Genomic DNA, 7,226 nt, shown 5'->3' on the forward strand with positions numbered 1-7,226 from the left:
ACCATCTTAACTTTCCCTTTTCACTGATCCCTAAAATAAAGAAAGAAATTTAATCTCCGGCTCAGTGAGCTTATTAGATTTATGCTTAGAAAGGCATTTTTATGTTTTATGAAAACAATTTGAATTTGGGTGAGAAAAAAATTATAAACGTTTCCCAATCGTGGCATTAAACGTCAGACTTCTTAGAAACAAATCGAGTATTTAAAAGCCTTTTATTATGTTCTTCATTCAGTGAAAAAGGGATGTATTGTGAGAAGTCCCGGAAATATTAGAACCCCCTCCAGTCGGTCGCTCTACGGTGACGCATGCTAAAGGGCAAGTTATTGTTACCGCTCCACTTAACATTCAGGTAGGCGTTTGTTTTCGGAGTCGGCATTCCAATTTGCTTATTAAATAAGCGGGAGAAAAAACTCATTTGTAAATTCGTCGCTATGTCTCTGCTGCGCTCGAGTACCAGAATACCTACAGAGGCGATGATGGCTTTTGCCAAAATTGTTTTTTGCTGAACGCTTATCCAGTAAGGCTAATGGCTACAAAGACGCTTTGTAATAGGAGCCTTTTTCTAATGACTCCGAGGAGAATTATGTGCGGAAGTTGGAGGCGCGGACAAAGCGGGCGTCCCTTGCTTGTTTTATACAGCTAATATTTGATTTATGGACGAGTTATTTACGCCCCGCCCCGCCTCTCCCTTGCTAAAAAAAGCTGCAAAATATGGATTTATGTTGGCTTGGCACTGTTTTGAGTTGAGATTGTTTTATAAGAACTAACTTGATTTATTGCTTCATTTTGGCAGAGCTGTAAAATTTCAATAAGGTCGCTCGTGAAAATGATATTATTAAATGCGCTTTATGGCGGGCAATCACTTTGTGGAATGTCGGCAGTCGACAGCAATAATCCGTGAATAGACGCGGATGGCAGCGGTGGCGGCGCGGCATGGTGGGGGTGTCATACGCACATGATAACAACACGGCTATCAATATCATCTCATCCGTCATTCATTGAGGGCTCCACCCCGCCATGCCGTGCCGGGTACGGGTGTAGGGACACGCACGCCGCAAGCCGTTCGGATTATTCAGCGAAAACAAAAAGGGAATAAATGCTGGAATAAAATACTTTTAATTTCCCCGGGCGCCGCTAATCGGGCGGCGTCGATGGAGGGCGCCAAATCGCCCTTTTTATTTTACTGTATGAACGCAAATCCGGCGGGAAAATGAAGCAGGGCCAAGGAGGGGTGTGAGACGAGGGGCGGGGTGCGGTCACGTGCTCGGAATTAGCGCCCCTCCCCGCACCGCACTTGACCCGCGCGAGGTGTCACCGAGCACGTTACCTACCCGCAAAAAATAGGGGGTGAGCCGCTAGTTCCGCAGGGGGGCAGGGCCGGACTGTACGGATTTTGTTTTTAATATTTTACCATTTCTGTATTTCGTAGATCACACGTGAAACTTTCGGATTGGTAATGTCTGTTAAATTACGATTCAAGTGAAGTCAATGTGCTGTATAAAATTAAATCAATAACATTGAACACGAGATCGTAAGGTCATTCTTTTTAGGTTCTTAAAATATTTGCTTGTATTTAAACGTTAAACAGTTGGACGAGTTCTAATTTAGTCAAGTGAAACACATACTTCACATTTATTTGTACTACATAAAATAGTAGGTAGCTTTCGGTAACAAGGTACATCAGCAAGGAAATAAACGTTGTCACACGAGTCTCACGTAGAGTAATGAAATAAGTAACGATCGGTCCGCATGAATTTATTGTAGAAGTCTAACAGGAAAAAAGCGAAGGAAAGAAGAAAGAAAGAACAGTATTCGTGTTATTGCTGCTTATGAGCGGTTACTAAGAGCATATTTGCTCACGAGAATTTAGTATGGAGTGACGACGGAACGAATAAAAGTAAGAATGGCGAAGAAAAAGAATTACAGAACGATTCAAAATTTCAAGTAAATGACCACGAACCAGAGAAAAGATGACAATGAAAGAGGTCGCATTGTCACAACTTTAAACAAAAATAGCTTCGTTTAAGCTATAAGTATCTATGTACGTAGCGCAAGTGATTAAAAGCACTGTTTCGTGCGGGCAGTCGGCAGGCGGCAGCCAGAGGCTAGGTAGCCACTAATTGACTCGCAAACAGGCGCGCCGACCGCAAACACCAGATAGTGGGCGCAAAAACAATGACTGGCCATTGTGTCACTATCCGGCACCGGTTATCGCCGAAGATTTCCTTCCTCGTAATTAAATGTTTTACAACTAATAAGCTGCAGCTTTACACCAGGATGCGTAAGACCACAACTGTGTTACTTACCCTAATAAGGTTAGAGCACTAAGCTTATTACTTATCGAATTATTTAATATAATTATATTAAAAAAAAATCTGGAAAAGGTGCCGAAAATAAAAAATTAACCATTTTTTATTTTGAGGATTGAGGAAAATCAAAACACAATCTCACTGTTAGACAAAAATAGAGTTGACATCTCGAGAATATATCAAACAATGACAAACGACATTATGTTTATAAATTTAATACTTTCGCGGTCCCCATCTGTAGTTATCAATTGATCATTATGCATGTAAATGCATTGAAATATCGGGCTAGTGAACAAAATTTGTACCCGGTAAATACCTCTAAAAATTTACCAACTGCGACACGACCCAAGGGTTGGCAGCTATCTTCTTCAACGTATTAGCATAACCATACAAAAAGGGAAAGCTGTCTACATTTTGAGCACCCTGTCGATGTCGTGAAGACCTAATTTTAGACTAGCCTTGGACCTGGTATTTACGTTTCCAATGTAAGTTAATAGTGGACTTTACAATTTAGATACTCAGATTATAATAAGGTTGCAGATTGCTTTTCTCCTTCCGTCTACAAATTATATTTCTTACTGCAGTTATAGTACTTATGTTCACATAATTTGTCATCAAAATTGTAACATCAACTCGTAGCTGCGAACAAGTGCTTGTACAGTTGGATTATTTACGTTTCGAACCAAAGGAAGGGTTATAAAATTGGAAGGGGAGGATTGGATAAAAGGATTGTTATTGTTTTAAAAAGCTGGACTAACCTAGCGTTTGCAGACCCTAAATAATAAATAGGTACCTTTTGTAAAGTGGAAAAATAATTTGTTATTTAGACATTTAGTTTTTACATATACAAGGCAACAAAAAGGTATAGCCCGCGCGCGCCCTTATCATATATCTTCTGAAAAATCAAGAACGTTAAATAGTTTTATTTCGATTTGCAAAAAGCACTATAAAAGACTTGTAGGTAAACTTGTAATTAAACTTAAGAAAGAAATTATTCTTAGTCTATATGACTAGGCCTTTGCTTTTTCCAGTTGTAGAAAGGAAACAGTACCAAAAAAAGTACAATTGATGTTTCAAAAACTTTGCTTCCGCAAAAAAATCCACTAATCCATTTTTAGTTTAAGTATCTGAGTTTCATAGTTAATTGTTACTTGTTTAAGCTTATGGCTCTATAGCCAATGCTCAACAAATAAGTAATAAAATTTCAAAAACTTTATTTATGTGGATATTGAAGACAAATTAAAATCTTTAGTTCTGGTAGTATGGCTTAGACATCGTAGCCTGTTCCGAAAGACGAAACATTTTATTACTACTTCAGATAAAGGGCCCTAACACTCTAAGCTGTCGTACACGGGTGTAGTAATACGAATTATATATTATTATATTCCGGGTGCATCGCAGTAACTGTAGAACATCAGGTCACACAGTGCGACAGATTCGAGACGACACAACTGCATCTGAACTGCCATTTTGCGTTTAATAATAGTTTTCCCTGATATATCATTTTATACTTTGTGGAATTTCCTACATACAATACCTATTGCCTTTATTTTAATTATATTAGTGTTTATTTATTCATACTTACCTACTGCAACTATGTGGCTTCCTCAATTAATGTGATGGTTACTGTATAGCATTCGATTCCGATGTTTTACTTAAGAAAATTATATTGCTTTGACAAAATTGTCACAAAACGAAGGGATCACGAGAATAGTAATGTTAAGTATTTTTGTACAATTTAAAGAAGTATTTTTACTTAGTATTCACACAAGAATATCTTTATTACGAAACAATTTACCTAACTAATTCTGTATATTGTTAAAATACTGTAAATTGTGTCCTTACGTGAATTCTAAGTCATGCATAAATAAAAATATAACCACGTTAATTTTAATGTAAGATTTTCGATAGATACAACACTATTCTACCAAGATCTTCTAAGGTCTGAGAAAAACCTTATATAAACACATATCATCACGCCTGTCTCCCACCGGGGCAGGCAGCGACGACTTACATCCACCTGCTAAGATCCTGACGAACCTCCTTTTTAACCGACTTCAAAAAAAAGGAGGAGGTTCTCAATTCGACCGTATGTTTTTTTTTATGTAACGCGATATCTCCGAGACCCGAGTTCGATGATTCTTCTTTTGTTGGAAAGAGGATACCTCAGAAGTGGTCCCATTTAAATTTATAGAAAATATTCCATTTCCTAGGGTGGCAAACTAAGGGATAATGACTTTTAAGGACGGTTTTTTTAGTACTCTGTACTGAGATTATAATAACAATACCAAGTGATGGGATGAACAAGTCATACACCTGATGGTAAGCGACACGTCTCTCCAAGTCCTGTCCGAGAGTTTTAAATCGCAAGGTATGAGGAGCTCTACCACTCGTCTTCTTCGTCACCCTGAGACCTACGTTGAAAAGACCCTTGTACCTGTAATGTAACCAGCACCCTTACTCTTCCAACCCGGAACGCAGTAATGATCACATTACTGTTTGGCGGCAGACATAGGCAAGGTGGCAGTACTACCCTGGACGAACTCCTTCACAAGGAGATCTAATGCTGCTAATACTATAGTTATTCTTGGTGCTAAAAACCTTATATGCCATTAAAAGAACAATTAAACAACTTATTGACAAATAAAATGTAGATACATAGATACAGTGTCCGATTTTTTTTATGACGTCATTGTCTAATTTTTGACATTTGTATACTTATGTTGACGTTAATCAATTATTATCTGCTATTTTGACATCTAGTTACATTTTATAATTATTTATCATTTAAAATTGACCCATATAACTATCACCGCGTTTAATTTACTCACTGACGTATTAAATCCATGTGTACACGCCCACGTGATATAATTAAAAAACATTTTACACCTGATTTGCATAATATACCTTAATACGTTTGTATGCCTAATGTGTGGCCGGACATAATGAAACTATACTTAATTTGTACCTACATGTCACTTCTATACAACCTGTGTTTTCACAAATAAAAGGATTATGAATTAGGAATTAACCCCTTCATTCACGTTGGGGTGACCAGATAGAACCGTCAAGAATAGTTTACATCGCCCGACGAAAGGTGTCGCTACCCGGCTCGGTTCTCAAGCGGCTCTAGTCGGTCGCAGTCGGCAGTAAAAATACGTGCGGGTATTTCCTGTCCCCGGGGGGAGGGGGCGATAAATAACTCAGTTTGTGGCCGGGGTGCGGGAGGGATGCGGGGCGGGTACAACGTTATTTGTAGGGCTCGCGTGTGAATTATTCGTGGGTTCACGCGCGCTGTTTGCCCGCTTTTGCAGTTGAAGGGTTGATACGGTAATCGAACTCTATTTTTTATTTCTGTTTTTTTTTCTATGACTGACATTGATGTTCTAGAACTCTAAGGCAAGGCTGTCTTCTTCGTAGAGTATTTAAGTATTTATTTACGTACTGTCTACCTGATACTCTAAGCAAAATATAGTAATGACATAATGTAGCCTTCTTATCTTGTAAGATTAAAAGTAAACATAAATTTGTAAGTTCTATTTGTAATATCGGCATCGTAATAAACCACATATGACAAATAAATACAAAAAAATAGATTGATTATAATGTCAATATCTAGCGACTTGTTATAATCTCGAATTTGAATTGTCCAACCATTCTAGATAAATATTTGAAGCTTTCCTAACCTAAGTATGTATAATTATGCCGCCAACAATGCACCACACACTAAGTGTAACGCAAACTATAGTTTTTACTTTTATATATAGCAAGTTTAAGCACTATATAAAAGCTTTAATAATGCTTTTTTAATGGCGAATGGTGATGGTTCGCGACCATCTGTGAGTTTATACTTTTCTGTTTACCTCATTGAGACACACCTGTATTTGAGTTTTTCTTTTAAACTAATTAAGACGACACTCCTACGCGCTGACTCCATACAAATGAGCTTTGGTCAGATTTCTGATGTTAACGTAACATAGTTTGATCGTGTCTACTGAATGTCATTACATTTCGTAGACACGATCTAGTAACTAATACCAAGGGTCATAGCATGTCAGTTTCCCGTTAAATTATATACTTTCAAAATTTCAAGGGCTCAAAACCTCGAAAAACTTCCATATAAGTTCCAAGACAAGAATTTTTTTTCTATAGATTTTGAAAAACCACGAACCTAGGAATAATAATGAATTTCTTGTTACAAAAACTTATGTCTACATTATTACCATATTATACCAATGAATGTAGAACTACGAAATGCGTAAATGGCCCGCCACACGGCCTGTGACACTATTCTTAAGAGTTATGTCTTTGTTGCGACACGTAATGATGTCACAGATGTTTCCTTTCTGAATGGTAGAAAGCAAGTTTGAAACGCGTAGTCTGTAGTGTATAAGACTCGTACTTTGTAATAGTTGTTTAGCACGTACCTACTTAGCTCGTGGACTACATGCCGAATGGAGTGCTATTATTTAGTATTAATTCTTCAGCGGTCACTATTTGTAACGATATGCTTCGAACATAACCACTTTTCTCCAATGAAGGCAAGAACATACATAATTAACACTCCAAGTGATTTGTCTTCCCAGACTTACACCTCAAAGGAACTAAAGTAGAAGTAATTAATAGTAAACGAAGTCGAAGTTTGTCTACTGTTGCGGAGTGAACCGCGTCTTGCGAGCTGCCGACCCTCGTTAATGAAATTTCATATCGCTCGCCGCGTCTCGGCTCGCGCTCGCTCCACTGTCGGTACTCTAGATTAGAGGGACCACACTTTTATTTAATGTTCTAAAATTAAACACTTTCATTTGTTTCTTAAATCAACTGTAGTAATTGTCCATAAGCAGTACATTCAGCCAATGGTTAATCCCTAATAAACGGTTTCTTTTAGAAACTGCAAATTTGAGCGTTATATAAATG

This window comes from Hyposmocoma kahamanoa, unplaced genomic scaffold (assembly GCF_003589595.1).
Source record: "Hyposmocoma kahamanoa isolate Upper Pololo Valley unplaced genomic scaffold, ASM358959v1 86, whole genome shotgun sequence".
In the NCBI taxonomy this organism is placed as follows: domain Eukaryota; kingdom Metazoa; phylum Arthropoda; class Insecta; order Lepidoptera; family Cosmopterigidae; genus Hyposmocoma; species Hyposmocoma kahamanoa.